Source organism: Panthera tigris, chromosome B1 (genome assembly GCF_018350195.1).
Source record: "Panthera tigris isolate Pti1 chromosome B1, P.tigris_Pti1_mat1.1, whole genome shotgun sequence".
NCBI lineage: Eukaryota > Metazoa > Chordata > Mammalia > Carnivora > Felidae > Panthera > Panthera tigris.
The window spans coordinates 31,589,454-31,606,207 of NC_056663.1; the positions used below are offsets into that span (position 1 = coordinate 31,589,454).

The window sequence follows — 16,754 nt, forward strand, 5'->3', positions numbered from 1 at the left end:
CACAACAAGCGAAGGGGCGGGGAGGGGGCGTTCCTAGGCGAGCTCCGGATCTGGAGACGCGGGAGTCACGCTGACTCGCGCCCCTGGAATGAATTCTTGCGTGTCATTTGTACTGGCCTGATGGAGTGACTGATGCGGCTGGAACCGAGATAGAGGTTAGAGAGAAATGTGTAATGAGGAAGTGTGAGGTGCTCATGTGCTGGCACCCAGATCTCCCACACCTACAGGATCAACATTGTTTTAGCCAGTCCCCCGAACATTTCAGTATAAAGGCTCACTTCTGTAATAGGTATCATGGTGACACAAAGGAAGCAAAAACCCAGGTGCCTCCCTGTCTTAAAACCTAAAACAAAGTTGGCGATATATTAACACTCTAAATAGGGAACAATGTAAGGCACGCCAGAATTTTAGTTGTTACAGACTTTTTAAAAATTTAAATTTCAAATGTACTATTCCATCATTGTAAAAAGTGGAAAATTCCAGGAAGACATACCGAAGAAAATAACCACCCAGATTCCATCACTGAACCTATTTCTGGGACTGGACATGGGAAACCATGTTCCTTCTGCTTGGGTGGCGCTAAACTTCTTTATATTCCTAAACACTCCACCTATTTCATATCCATGTCTTTGCCTTTCCTTGGTCTGTGTGGCATATATTTCTCTCAGTCTGTCATCTTTTAACTTTGTGTCACTCTGCAAATGTTCAAAATTTTCATGCAATCAAATCTATTACTTTCATATGGTTTGGGTGCCATATTTGACACCAAGATTTTAAATCCATTCCTTATAATTGTTTCTAATTTTCTTATAGCCTTACTTTTTTATATTGAGACCCTTAATCTATATGAAATTTATTTTTGATTTGTTGTACATTAATTAACTTCAGTTCTTTCCAACTGAGTAGTCAATTGAGTCAATGATATTTATTAATTTTTAAGTCCTCCTTTCCACACTGATTTGAAACTGTACCTTTTTTATTATTACCATCTGAGGGGGGGGAGGAAGGAAGGGTGATTGAGCAGGGGAGAGAGGCAGAGGGAGATAGAAAAGAGACAGAGACAGAGACAGAGAGAGAGAATCTTAAGAAGGCTCCATGCTCAGCACTGAGCCTCACGCAGGGCTCTATCCCACGACCCTGGGATCATAACCTGAGCAGAAATCAAGAGTTGAATGCCCAACGGACTGAGCAACCCAGTCTGTGAAACCGTACCTTTCTCATGTTCTAAATTTCCTCAAAAACATGAATCTGTTCAAGGCCTCTCTACAATAGCTCCATTAGCTAAAAATAAGAGAAGTTTGTCCCCTCTGTGGTCTTTTCAAAACTTCATGACTGTTTAATAACTCTTTAGATGAACTTAAAAGTTGACTATCCAGGATCGACCATGTATTAGTAGTTATTGAAGCTAGGTGATGGATACATTAAACTATTATTCCAGTTTTCAATATATTTGACAAATTCCACACTAAAAATGTTTTTTAAGGATTTGTCAAATTGCATTGCAAATTCTTTTAAGATTTTGGTCATAAATGTATTCAATTAAAAGATTAATTGGGAAGATAGTTGACATATTTACAAAACTGCCTTCCCATTCAGGACTATTGTCAATCGTTAAAAGAAAAAGGCAAGCGAATAGCCAGAAAAATTGAGTTTATTCAGGAATAGCAGAGGAGTTGCAAACGATGGTGAACCACAGGCAGGTCTGAAGAAGAAAGAAGAAAGTGTCCTTTAAGAGGAAAGGAAGAGGTTGGAAGAGGTTGTCTTGAGCCAAAGTTCATTAAGGAGAGCAAGAGTTTGAGGTTGTGGCAACTTCTCATTGGCTGAGTAGTTGCCAAGCAAGAGGAAAATCTTCCTTCCTGCTGGGGTATGTGAAGTGAGCTTCGTCCTGCTGAAGGATGTAAGGTAGGCTGCCAAGAGTGGTACCTGCGAACACCCTCTTCATTGATTCCCTTCTCCATTTTGAATTAGGTTTCCTTTATTCATTTTCACATCTCCCTCTTTTGACCAAGATCTTTCCTTGAGACAATTGCTGCTCAAGCATTTGGTTACTTATTTACTTAATTAAACATTTTTGTCTATCAGTGTCAGTGCCAGGAAGGACTTTTCCTTGGAGTCGTGTCCCATGTTGCAGGGAGAGCAGGTGGTGATAAAAACCATAGAAACCACATTTGAACAAGAAAGAAGGTAGAAGGAGGGGCTGTCAGGCATTTCCCCCTCTTAAGGTCGTACCTTGTCTAGATTTTAAGCTTTGAAATCATCTCAAAATGTTGAGCTAACATCATTCCATTTGATGCATCACCTCTGGAGAGATTTGACAAACAACAAGTTTAAAAATAATTATGCAAAACAGAATTAAAAGTAGCATGACAAATCCAATTTGTATAATGGTTCTAAACCATGACCCAAATTTGAAGGTAGCCAACTGAACAAACCAAAGGACCAGGGAAGTCAGGTGAAATTTGTTGTAACCAGTGCAGTTGTTCCCTAATCTTGTGTAATTGAGTTTCTACCTCTCTAGAGGCATTTATAAGGTGCAACAGACGGTGTTTGCCATTGCGCAAATGCCTCCTTGTTCAGCAGGTAATCAAGGGAGAAGCAATTAGCCAATGAGTCAAATGATCATTGTTGGCCTGCTACTGCTTTGGTGTGGAATTGGCTAGCTCTTCTAATGTTAGGGAGAGATTTCTGATCAGGTGCTCATTGGTATTTACCGCAACCCAAAGAAGAAAAGCTTTCCCTGTGGAGTCATGAATGCCTCTTGAAGTTCCCATTCAAGGCAGCCATGGTGGTTCAATGGCTGAACCAATGGAAGGCTTTTGGTTTGTTATGCATGTCAACAAGGATGGTTAAATGTCCCAATAAGCATTGGCGTCCGGTTCACCAGCTATCTAAACATTCATATACCCATGAAAATGCTATCCACTGCAGACAAAAATGAAACCAGATGGAGCACAGAGGACTTCAGCTAAGACCTGGTTGTTGATAGATTCATTAGCTGGAATTTCCTGATTGAACTTTTCAAGCCAGGGGTCAGGGGAATTAGGATGACATTCTGTGAGGTACCATCCCATTCTAAAGTGGTGTTTTCTAGAAGCCTTGCAAAGAGGAGTTAGTCCATCTGTATTTCCTTTGGATACAGGGAATAGATCATATTTAAGCAAGGAAAAGACACGGGTTGGGAGGAAGCAAAGGTTGTATGATTGGCAAAGGTGGAGGTGTCTATTTGAGCTAATGTGGTTATTACTGGGGAAAGGTTGAAATAAAGTAGGGGAACACCTGGCCGTAGTATCCTAACCCCATAGGTAACATCCAAAGGCTTGTGGGTGTACTCAGGAATGACATTTGAGACTAAGGAGAAATCAGTTACTTGTAAAAGCAAGGGGTCTCTGACATCGTGAATAGATTGGAGTTTCTGGTGACAGATCCAACAGTCAGAAAGATTTGCCCCTTTTGAAATAGATTGGGAAATGTGGATAAGAGCATTGCCTTTCCAAGGAGGAGAGAAGGAAAGTAAGGTGAGAATAGCAAGAAAAAGTAAACAGGCCTAGTCCTATCATTTTGGGAAAGCTGTCTGGCTCAGCTGCCATTTGCTTAAATTCCTGGTAAAGTCCCTTCCAGGCAGCCTGATTGGAGGGAATCTTTCTGAAGGCTTCTTTCCTAGGAGATGAAATCTCCAGCCTGCAGATTATGAGGTCTAATGGCTTTGTCTCCTGGGAGCTCACTGTGGAAAGATTGTTCTACTAAGTATGATCATTCTTTAAGGATTTTATTGGACCTTTGCAAAACTGAAGTATATCCCCTTTTATCAGCTGTGGATCAAAAAAAGCAGGAACTAGTTAAGTGCATTGGGCATCCTGTGATTATCTCAAAAAAGGGAGTTTACCAGTTTCAAAAGGGGCGGATCTGAGATTCAGAAAAACCAATGACAGTGCTTTTGTCCAGGGAATTTGAAGGGTTTCTACAAATTTTGCTAATTGAGTCTTAATGATGAATTAGTAATTCAACTAGTTTTGAAAATTGAGGGTGGTAGGCACCGTGAACGTGTTGTAAAACTGGCCAAACAGCGCAAATTTGTTGAAGCACCTGACTGGTAAAGTGGGTTCCCCGATCACTAGGAAGTTCAAAGGTGGGGGGAAGAGGGGTTCCCCTAGTAGGAATGATCCTTTCTAACAGGATCTTAGCCACGGAGGTAGCAGTGGCCTGTTTACAAGAAGAACAGATTCTTACTGAACTTCTGCAAATAACTATATTGCCATGAGAAAAAGTACTCAAGTGTCTGAATTCTGGAGGGCTCAGTTAGGAAGAAAAAAAATCATTTCATCTTTGTTCACAAAGATTTTACATAATTGTTGTAAGTCATAGATCGCTTAAGAGAAAACATTTTCTTCAACCTAGTTATATGATCCTAAAGCTTTCAGAGACCTGTATTCTACAGTACTTGTCAGAGTCCTTTTCATGAATTTCTCCTTAGATGAAATACATTTGCAAAAGCATCAGAGTAAAACAATAACTGGGTATAAATGACAAAAGACTTAAAAATGCCCATTATTAAAGATCTGATGAACAGTTCATTACAATGGAATTGACAAGAAAACTTGCTTATTTCTGTGACATATATTTTTAAATTATGACTGATAAGATGTCAGGACATATCAGAATTTTAAGGATTTCATATAAATTTTGGAGCACATAATTACATATACAAATATAAGGTAAATAAGGTTTGGTATTACTTCTTATTTGACAAGCTTCTCATGTAATTTAACATATTAAATAAGCCTAATCAGTTTAACATTTCCCTTTTTTGTAGGGAGAGAGAACAAATCCTTTGAGATGTTCTAGGAACCCTCTGGAAACACACAAGATAGTTCAAGGTCAAAAAGATTTCAACCAGAATTTTGGGAAGTTTGTCAAAAATATAAAAAGACTTTAACACTTGACCAAATAGGACCACAGAAAATTATGAAACAAGACATAATTATCCATTTAACCAAAGTGACAAAAACATTTTAAAGGCAAACACAGAAGGTTACCTAGTTGCAAAAAGCCTTAGCTCCTTTTAATAGAAAAGACTCTTTCCCTAGGTAATCAAAGACCTGATAAAGATAAAACACAGATTCTTTGTTTCCTAGGGAGATTACATTGAAGGTACAGGAACTTTGTTTATAATTTCTTATTAATAGCAAAAAAATAATCTAAGAAAACTTTGTCCTTTTAATAGAAAAGACAAATTTTAATTCTGTACCAGTATACTTTTGATACTAAAATTCTTTCTCTTTTTTTAAACTTAAATAAATCCATTTCAGTCTTAACCATGCAAAAAATTTCTTTCTGAAAACTAAGAAGTAAGCAATAATGGACTGACAAATTTATAAATACATTTCATGTATTTATACATTTCATGTATTTCATTTATTAATACAGTTCTGGAAGCATATGCTCTTTTAACTAGTATACTCTTTCAATGTGTCACAAGACATCATTACTTACAAACCCAAATTTACCTTTAGTTTCTCTGAAATAGAAAATCAATAGTAGAGAAACCTATGTTCAGTAATTAATGCTTTAGAATTTTATCTTGTTTGGAAAATGATCCAGATACTCAATGAAGTTCCATCATTTAATTTAACTTAGCAAAGTTCTAAAAGTTTCAAGTTACCAAAAATATTTGGGGAAGGTATTTTTTAAGCACGCATACCATAAAACAATTATTGCAACTTAAAAAAAATTCTTATTACATTTCATCTATCTAAATCCTTTGTTCCCCCAAATTATGTTTAGATTACTCACAAAAGCTTAATGAGACATTAGACAAGATCAGCCATCATTTCCAGGGAATTTTCCTGCTGACAAACTTTGCAATTGAGGTAAGATGAACTTATTTGACTTAATAAACCCAAGTAGAATTACAGTTATTTATTTGCATTATATTTAATGTTGATGACTCTGAAGAGTTAATTTTGGCAATACCATCCAGAGGTAGAAAAATATCAAATTGTTTTTTTTAATATGAAATTTATTGTCAAATTGGTTTCCATACAACACCCAGTGCTCATCCCAACAGGTATCCTCCTCAATGCCTATCACCCACCCTCTCCTCCCTCCCACCCCCATCAACACTCAGTTTAGTCTCAGTTTTTAAGAGTCTCTTATGGTTTGGCTCTCTCCATCTCTAACTTTTTTTCCCCCCTTCCCCTCCCCCATGGTCTTCTGTTAAGTTTCTCTGGATCCACATAAGAGTGAAAACATATGGTATCTGTCTTTCTCTGCCTGACTTACTTCACTTAGCATAATACCCTCCAGGTCCATCCACGTTGCTGCAAATGGCCAGATTTCATTCTTTCTCATTGCCAAGTGGTATTCCATTGTATATATAAACCACAACTTCTTTATCCATCCATCAGTTGACGGACATTTAGGCTCTTTCCATAATTTGGCTACTGTTGAAAGTGCTGCTATAAACATTGGGGTACATGTGACCCTATGCATCAGCACTCCTGTATCCATTGGGTAAATTCCTAGCAGTGCTATTGCTGGGTCATAGGGTAGAAGACATGCTTGTTTTTACGAAACCGACAAACTTAAACCAGCTTTTAGTTTATCTCAGACCATGTGAACTCAAAAAACATTTGGGTTAGTCTACTTCATTTATATAAGTACTTATTGTTTTGAAGCCAATAAAAAGGAGTCATTAACAAATTAATTTTGGCAATACCATCCAGAGGTAGGAAAATATCACATATCTATAATATACATACATAGACATGCATAATATATAGGCAGACACGGAAATCTTATAACTTTTGTTTTAAAATTTTTGGTTATATCTCAGGTACAAAACTCAAAAGAATAGTTGGATCCAAATTATGTTTCTGGCAGATGGCCTAAGTTAAGTTTACCTCCTTAGATGGCCAATGTTTTTTACTAAAGATTTTGCATTTTTATGCTACAAGGTTCCTGTTAGAGCTGTTTTTGGAGTCATTTTGTCTTTTAGACCTTCTACCGATCTAGGAATGCATTTCATTGTTGCCGAAATATGTAGGATCTTCTCTTTTCATGGATCACCTTAAATGGTGGATTTATCTAAAAGAAAGTTTCCCCAGAACGGCCATTAAAATTCCAAAGTGGGGCGCCTGGGTGGCTCACCCGGTTGAGCATCCAACTTCGGCTCAGGTCCTGATCTCACGGTTCGTGAGTTCAAGCCCTGCATTGGGCTCTGTGCTGACAGCTCAGAGCCTGGAGTGTGCTTCTGGTTCTGTGTCTCCCCTCTATCTCTGTCCCCTCCCCTGCTCATGCTCTGTCTCTTTCTGTCTCAAAAATAAATAAAACATTAAAAATAATAATAATAAAATAAAATAAAATTCCAAAGTATCCAAAACTTTACCCATTTTTCAGAAAGGCACAAGAACCTGGTCCAAGGATTAGGTGGAGCCTATCTTGCCTTTGGATTCTCTAAAATATACCACAAGGGGCCCTGTTTTCCAACAGCTGTTTTACAACACCAGGAATTATGTGTTTTCCCACCCCTTTTGAATAGGATGGGTGACTTGCTAAGAAACTCCAACAAATAGAAACAGAAACAGAAGGGAATAAACAGAAATAGAGACCAAGTATGCACAGTAAACTTGGAGAGCTCAGAACGCAACCAGAACAACAACAACAAAAACAGAGGTACCTGGGTGGCTCAGTTGGTTATGCATCCAATTCTCGGTTTCAGCTCAGGTCATGATATCACAGTTCTTGAGATCAAATCCCCTCATCAGGCTCCATGCTGACAGCACAGAGCCTGCTTGGGATTCTCTCTCCCTCGCTCCCTGCCTCTTCTCTCACCCCTCAAGATAAACAAATAAACCGAAGAAGAAGAAGAAGAAGAAGAAGAAGAAGAAGAAGAAGAAGAAGAAGAGGAGGAGGAGGAGGAGGAAGACAGAAATTTAGAAAACAAAAATAAAATCAGCAGGAAGGGTGGTACTTTCATGAAAAGAGGTCCCAAATAAAGTCCAAAAGCTTGACCAAAAGGAGAGAGCTTGAATCCAAGAGGAGACTTAACCAAACCCAAAGGGAAGAAGACTGCACCTTGTGAAGAACACAAGGGGCTCAGGTGGGTCCTGTGGGTAGTTCTCAAGGGTTTATCTCCTTTGGATCCCATTGGTAACACCAAGAAATGTCATCCATTAAAAGAAGAAGGTGAGCAGTTGAACCAACAAAATCAACCTTGTTTGGGAATAGCTGAAGAATTGAGGAGGAGCAAATCTTGGGGATCCCTAGGCAAGTCCAAAGAACAAGGGAGGAGATCATCCTTTTATAGAGGAAAGGAGAAAGTTTGGAGGGGTTGCTTTGAACAAAAATATATCAGAGGAGAGCAAGAGTTCAGGGTTGTGCCGATTTCTCATTGGCTGGGTTGTTGCTGGGTGAGGAGAAAATCTTCTGGTGTATGTAAAGTCAGCTATGACCAGTGGCACAGACATGAGAACCCTTCCTTCATTGCTTCGTGACTCCACTTTGAATTAGGTTTTCTTTATTCAGTTTCACACTATGATATCCCTCCTTATTCTATTTATTATTATTATTATTATTATTATTATCTTGTAAAAGTGCTTCTTCAAAAAAGTCTTGAACATTTCTTAGTCTTTTCTGAGTTTGGGCATAATCACTTTATACAAAATTAATTAGAAAGTTTCTTTTTCAAAAAAAAAAAAAAGAAAGTTTCCTTTTCTATGGTCTTAAGTAGATAAAACTGAAATTACCTTTCTTTAAGGGATTAGTACAATTCCACTAAGGGAAGAAACATCCAGTGTTTTTAGGGAGGTTAGCTTTGTTGCCATAGGATGTTCCCTTTATATCTTATTTTGTGTTAAATGTCCTCAATTTTTTCTTGATTATATTACCTAATAGTTTATCTATTTTATTGACTTTTAAATCTCATTTCTTCCTACCCAATTGTATTATTCTTAAATCCTTCTTTTAACGGCTTAATTGAGATATAATTCACATACTCTACAATTAATCCCTTTAAAGTTCACAATTCAGTGTTTTTATTATATTCACGGGGTCATGTAACCATTACCACAATCTAATTTTGGACTTTTGTCATCCTATACTCATTAGCCGCCCCTCTTCATCTTTTCCTAACTTGTTACGTTTGATACTTATTTTATTCTTTTTTCTGAACTTGGGTATTTAAGACTTTTTCCAGATCAGAGTATGTTTTTGCATTGTTTCTCGTTTGGAGATTATTTTTTAGGTTTTCTTTGAAATCTATATGGTTTCCTTTAGAGAATGTTCCACGAGTATTTAAAAAGGAGGTATAGTTTCTGTGTTCATAATATCAGGGTTAATGGATCTATTGGAACCACCTTAGTAGTAATGTCATTTAATGGGGCGCCTGGGTGGCTCCATCCGTTGAGCGTCCAACTTCGGCTCAGGTCATGATCTCGTGGTTTGTGAGTTCGAGCCCCGCATCGGGCTCTGTGCTGACAGCTCAGAGCCCGGAGCCTGCTTCCGGAGCCTGCTTCAGATTCTGTGTCTCCCTGTCTCTCGGCCCCTCCCCTGCTCATGCTTTGTCTCTCTCTGTCTCTCAATAATAAATAAATGCTTTAAAAAATTTTTTAAAAATAGTAATGTCACTTAAGTTTTTCTATTTCCCCCCTCTTTATGTGTCATGGGTTTCAAGGTCAGTTAACATTTCCCACCCCTAACTATGATTTTATTTCTTCTATCTCCTTTTATAGTTGATACTTCATTATTTGATTCACAGATATCCATGGTTGTCTCTTTATCATAATGAAGTGGTCATCACTTTGTCCTCAGTTCAAATTATCCTGATACTGACATCACGATCCTGATTTTTGTTGTGATAGTGGTTTTTGTTTAGTTGTAACATCATAATGTACCTTTACTTACCCTTTTAATTTTCCACCTCTCTGAATTACATTCCATTAGGTGTGTCATAGGATTACAGCAAAAACCTGTCTTTGCTTTAGGATATAATCAGATTTTTTTTTCTTTTACTACAATAGTTTAACACATTTATTTTTTAAAGTTTATTTATTTATTTTGAGAGAGAGGCGGTAGGGGGCAGAGAGAGATGGAGAGAGAGAGAATCCTAAGTGGGCGCCATGCTGTCAGCATAGAGCCCAACGCAGGACTCAATCCCATGAATTGTGAGATCACGATCTGAGCCCAAACCAGTGGCTTAGATGACTGAACCACCCCGGCACCCTGTTTAACACATTTATATCCATTAATAATATATATGTATTTGGATTTAGTATTGTTATTATATATCATGCTTTCTGTTTGATATCTCAACAAATCTTTCACCATAGTGCTCTTTGTTTTATAATATATTTCATTTTATAATTTAGGAATTTTATTTTTGTTCAGTTAGTTACTCTTATAACTATACGTTTGTATAATTTCTTTAGTCCTCCATTTCTTCTTTCTTCAGTTTCTTCTAAAGAGGGAGACACAGAATCCGGAGCAGGCTTCATGCTCTGAGCTGTCAGCACAGAGCCCGATGCGGGGCTCAAACTCACGAACTGTGAAAATTGACCTGAGCTGAAGCCAGACGCTTAACCGACTGAGCCACCCAGGAGCCCCAGTCATATTCTCTTCATATTTATCTTTGTAGTTTTAGATATAGTTGAACATCTATCACTTGATTTGTCAACTTAATCTGATAAATTTTGATGAGTAAAAATAAGGTTGCATACCTTCCCTATCTTTTACTTTTCTCCCTTTTCTCCACCACAACAAACATATGTTAATCACTCATTTCAATATAGAGTTAATACTTCGTAGTATATATTTGTATGTATCCAATAGCTATTACTGTAATCATATTGCATAATGAACCACCCCAAACTCACTGGCTTACAGAAGAAACATTTATCCTCTGTCATGTATTTGAAGGATAATTAATATAGACTCAGTTTAGGTGGATTTGGTTTCAAGGTGAAAGTTGGTCCTGCTCTGTAATCTTCCTTGGACCATGAGTTGGCCAGATCATATTCCCCTCATGATGACAGAAGAAATTCAAGAATAATGAGCAGAAGCAACTCCAAACTATCATTCCTTGCACATTCCATTGGTCAAAGCAAGTCAGAGAACCAGCTGCAAAGTCACACTGGGAAGGGAATGGATTCTAGGAGACTACAAAAATATGTTAGCATAATTCCCATATTTATTTTAGTCTCAATTCTATAGTTACAGTTTCATTGCTCATTATAGATCCTATTGCCACAATTTATGCAGTTATCTCTGGCTTGCTGAAGTTTTCTCCCTGAGAATAGTGTCCCCTAAGAATGCATATTCTAAAAGGTTAGCCTGTTGTCCGTGAATTTTTTTTCTTGAAACAACTTTTTTTTTGCACAACGGTTGAAACACAACGAAGCACATGTTTGTAAGTACACAATTTGATATCTTTGGACTTATGTTTACACTGTGAAACCATCACCACAGTCAAGAGAGTGGCTATATCCATCATCCTCAACACTTTTCCTAGTGCTCCCCTTTTTTAAAAATTTATTTTTATTAAAAAAAAATTTTTTTAACATTTATTCATTTTCGAGAGACAGAGTGTGAGCGGGGAAGGCACACAGAGAGAGAGGGAGACACAGAATCTGAAGCAGGCTCCAGGCTCCAACCTGTCAGCACAGAGCCCCACGCGGGGCTCGAACTCACAGACCGCGAGATCATGACCTTAGCCGAAGTTGGACACTAAACTGACTGAGCCACCCAGGCACCCCTCTAGTGCCCCTTTTAATCTGTGCCTCCTGCCCTTCCCGTCCTTTCACTCCCAAGTGATCAATGATCTGCTTTCTGTCACTATAATTTTCATTGTCCAGAGTTTTTATATAAATGAAATCATATATGATGAACTTTTTTGGCTGGCTTCTTTCAATATACTTATCTTGAGATTCATTTATGTAGTTGTGTATATTAATGGTTTGTTGCTTTTTATTGCTAAATAGCATTCCTTTGAATGGATATACGTAATTTGTTTCTCCATTCATGCATTGTAGGCACATTTAGGTTGTTTCCAATTTGGGGCTATTACAAATATGGCCACTATGAACATTTATGTACAATTCCTCGTACGGACATATAGTTCCTTTTCTCTTGGGGAAATACCTAGGAGGTAAATGAATGGATCATATGGCAGGAGTATGTTTAATATCTTGAGAAACTAAAATATTTTCAAGAGTAGTTTTATAATTCTGCAAGCAGTATTTGACAGTTCTGTTTGCTCAATAACCTTGTTAACACCTGGTATTGTGTTAATTTTAATTTAACTTTAGTTATTCTCATAAGGGCGTAATGTTTCATGGTGGATTTAATTTGCATTTCTCTAATGATAAAGCCATTGAACAACTTTTCATATGCTTGTTATCCATATATCTTATTTGATGAAGTGTCTGTTCAAATCATTTGCCCACTTTTAAAATTGAGTTGTTTTCTTATTTTTGAGTTATGAGAGTTCTTTATATGTTCACAATACAAATATTTTTTCAGGCCTATGATTTGTAAAGATTCCCGCTCCCCCTCCCCCCGCCCCCATTACATACACTTGTCTGGTGTTTCTCTTAACAGTGTCTTTTTTTTTTTTTTAATTTTTAAATGTTTATTTATTTTTGAGAGAGACAGACAGACAGAGTGCGAGCAGGGGAGGGGCAGAGAGAGAGGGAGACACAGAATCCGAAGCAGGCTCCAGGCTGTGAGATGTCAGCACAGAGTCCGATGCGGGACTTTAACCCAAGAACCATGAGATCATGACCTGAGCCAAAGTCATACACTTAACTGACTGAACCACCCAGGCACCCCAACACTGTCTTTTGAGGAACAGAAGTTTTCAGTTTTGATAACATCTAGTTAACCAATTTGTTCTTTTATGTATTGTGCTTTTGATGTCATATCTCCCAATTCAAGGTAACAAAGATTTTCTAGTATGTTTTCTTCTAGGATTTTGATACAATTGCAGTGAACATGTAGAATGCCTTGGGTAGTATTAGCATTTTAACAGTAGTCTTCCAATCATGAACATGGGTTGTCTTTTCATTTATTTAAATATCCTTTCGTCGTGGGGCGCCTGGGTGGCGCAGTCGGTTAGGCGTCCGACTTCAGCCAGGTCACGATCTCGCGGTCCGTGAGTTCGAGCCCCGCGTCGGGCTCTGGGCTGATGGCTCGGAGCCTGGAGCCTGTTTCTGATTCTGTGTCTCCCTCTCTCTCTGCCCCTCCCCCGTTCATGCTCTGTCTCTCTCTGTCCCAAAAATAAATAAAAAACGTTGAAAAAAAAAATATCCTTTCGTCGCTTTCAGCAATGTTTTATATTTTTCAGTGTACAGATTTCTCACCTCCTTGATTAAATTTGTACCTATTTTATTCTTTTGTGTGCAATTGTAGATGAATTATTTTGTAAATTTTCTTTTCAGGTTATTAATTGTTTATATATAATAAGACAGTGGATTTTTGTATGTTGGTCTTGTACCCTGCAAACTTGACTGAATTCATTTATTAGCTCTAGTAATATTCCTTTAATTCTTTGAGATTTCCTGTGTATAAAATCATATCATGTGACAGTGAGATAGTTTTATGCCTTCCTTTCTAAGTGAATGCCTTTCCTTTTTTTCTTGCCTAATTGCTCTAGTCAGAACCTCCAGTACAATGTTGAATAGCTTTGGTGGAAGTAGGACTCCTTGTTTTGTGACTGATCTTAATGTTAAGAATTTTTGTATCTACATTCATAAAGGATACTGGTCTATAGTTTTTTTGTGGTGTCTTTGTCAGCCTTTGGTGTTGGGGTAATACTTGCTCCATAGAATGAGGTAGGAAGTCTTCCTTCTTCTACTTTTTGGAAGAGTTTGAGAAGGATTATTGTTAATTTCTCTTTAAACGTTTGGGAGAGGGGCGCCTGGGTGGCTCAGTCGGTTAAGCGTCCGACTTCGGCTCAGGTCACGATCTCGCGGTCCGCGAGTTCGAGCCCCGCGTCCGGCTCTGGGCTGATGGCTCAGAGCCTGGAGCCTGCTTCCGATTCTGTGTCTCCCTCTCTCTCTGCCCCTCCCCCGTTCATGCTGTGTCTCTCTCTGTCTCAAAAATAAATAAACGTTAAAAAAAAAAAATTTAAATGTTTGGGAGAATTGGGTACCTGGGTGGCTCAGTCGATTAAGCGTCCGACTTCAGCTCAGGTCATGAGCTCACGGTTTGTGAGTTTGAGCCATGCATCAGGCTCTTGGCTGTCAGCACAGAGCCCGCTTCAGATCCTCTGTTCCCATCGCTCTTCCACCCCCCCACCCCCCGCCCCACCGCTCTCTCTTTCTCTGAAAAATAAATGAAAATTAAAAAAAAAAATCAATAAATGTTTGAAAGAATTCACCAGTGAGGCTTCTGGTCCTGGGTTTTTCATGCCTAGAAGTTTACGATTCTCTGTACTTGCTATAGGCCTACCTGGATTTTCTATTTCTTCTTGGGTGAGTTTTGGTAATTTGTGTCTTTCTGGGAATGTGTCCATTTTCATGTAGGTCTTATAAGCTGTTGGCATATAATTGTTCTTAGTATTCTTTTACTATTCTTTTGATTTCTGTAAAGCCAGTAGTAATATCCCTACTTTTATTTCTGATTTTAGTTATTTGCTTTTTTCCCCTTAGTTTATTTAGCTAAAGGTTTCTCAATTCTGTTGATCTTTTCAAAGAACCAACTTTTGGTTTCATTCATTCTCTCTGTGATTTTACTAGTTGTCTATCACATTTCTCTCTAATCATTATTATTTTTCTCTTCTGCTAGCTTTTGGTTTAGTTTGGTCTTCTTTTTCCAATTCCTTAAGTCATAAAGTTAAGCTATGGGCTTGCAGTCTTTCTTCTTAAAAAAATTTTTTTAATGTTTATTTATTTTTGAGACAGAGAGTGAGCAGGGTAGGGGCAGAGAGAGAGGGAGACACAGAATCTGAAGCAGGCTTCAGGCTCTTAGCTGTCAGCACAGAGCCCTACACGGGGCTTGAACTCCTAGACTGTGAGATCATGACCTGACCCAAAGTCAGACGTCTAACCAACTGAGCCACCCAGGGGACCCTTTCTTCTTTTTTAATGTAGAGATTTAGAGTAGTAAATTTTCCCCTGAGCACTGCTTTTGCTGCATCCCATAAAAATGTTATCCTACTGTCCTCTTGTCTCCATGGTTTTTGATCAGAAATCAACTTTTGTCTAGATTTATATTCTCTTTGTGTTTGGCTTTTGACAATTTGAATATAAGGTGTTGCAATGTGGATTTCTTTGGCTTTATCCTTTTGGAGTTCATTGACTTCTTTGGCGGGTACATTTGTTCCTTTTATCAAATTTGGAAAGTTTTTGGCCATTATTTCTTCAAATATTCTCTAGGACTCCCATTATGCACAAGATGGTATTGTACGCCCTGTTCATTTTTCTTATTCTTTTTTTAATAGACTTTATACCAGATTTGGGTTCACAGCAATATCTAGCAGGGACAGAGATTTTCCATGTAACCCTGTGCTCACAGATGCATAGCCTTGCCCATTATCAGCCTTCCCCACCAGAGTGGTACCTTTGCTACAATTGAGGAACCTATACTGACACATCATTAGCACCAAAGCCTATAGCTTACATTAGGAATGAGTCTTTGTGTACATTCTATGGGTTTTGGCAAAAGTAAAATGACATGTATCCATCATTATGTTATCATATGGAGTATTTTTACTGTCCTAAAAATCCTCTGCGTTCTTCTTATTCAGCCTGCTCACCCCTAACCCCTGACATCACCACTGATTTTTTTTTCTGTTTCTATAGTTTTGCCTTTCCTGAAATGTCATATAATTGGAATCAAACAGTATGTAGCCCTTCAGATTGTTTTTTTTTTTCACTTAGTAATATGGACTTAGTAATATGGAGGGTTCCTCCACGTCATTTCATGGCTTCAAAACTCTTTTTTTTTTAAATCACTGAATAATATTTCATTGTGTGGATGCACTACAGTTTATTTATCAGTTCACCTACCAAAGGACCTCTTAGTTGCTTCCAAGTTTTGGCAGTTATGAATAAAGCTGCTATAAACATCTGTGTGGATTTTGTGTGGGCATAAGTTTTCAACTCCTTTGATTAAACGCCAAGAAGTGCAATTGCTAGATCATATGCCAAAAGTATTTAGTTTTCTGAGAAACTGCCAAACTTCCTGTGCAAAGGGGCTGTACCATTTGCATGGACATTTCCTGTTGATGAGTTCCACATCATTGCTACCATTTGTCAGCGTTTGAGATTTTGGCCATTCTAATACGTATGTGGTGGTATCTCATTGTTGTTTTAATTTGCATTTCCCTGATGACATGTGATATGGCACATCTTTTCCTATGCTTCTTTGCCATCTATGTATCTTTTTTGGTGAGGTATCTGTTAAGGTCGTTAGCTAATTTTTAAAAAATCAGATTGCAAGGTTAAAAAAATTTTTTTTTTAATTAAAAAAAACAAGAAAGGGGTTCCTGGGTGGCTCAGTCGATTGAACGTCCGACTTTGGCTCGGGTCATGATCTCACGGTCTGTGAGTTCGAGCCCCGCGTCGGGCTCTGTGCTGAGAGCTCAGAGCCTGGAGTCTGTTTCAGATTCTGTGTCTCCCTTTCTCTGACCCTCCCCGTTCATGCTCTGTCTTTCTCTGTCTCAAAAAAATAAAGGTTAAAAAAAGATTTTTTTTTTTAAATCAAATTGCTTATTTTCTTACTTGAGTTTTAAAAAGTTCTTTTTTATATTTGGCCAAACT

General features: G+C 38.1%; 1 long non-coding RNA gene across 2 annotated transcripts in view; it reads left to right on the top strand.

Moving 5' to 3' along the window:
* Positions 1-21: 21 nt before the first annotated feature.
* LOC122237877 overlaps positions 22-16,754 on the top strand; it is a 30,819-nt gene continuing 14,086 nt past the window's right edge. For both annotated transcript variants that reach the window (XR_006216594.1, XR_006216595.1), the window contains exons 1-2: positions 22-155; positions 5,782-5,867. This is a non-coding gene — a long non-coding RNA (uncharacterized LOC122237877). The remainder of the gene's footprint in view (positions 156-5,781; positions 5,868-16,754) is intronic.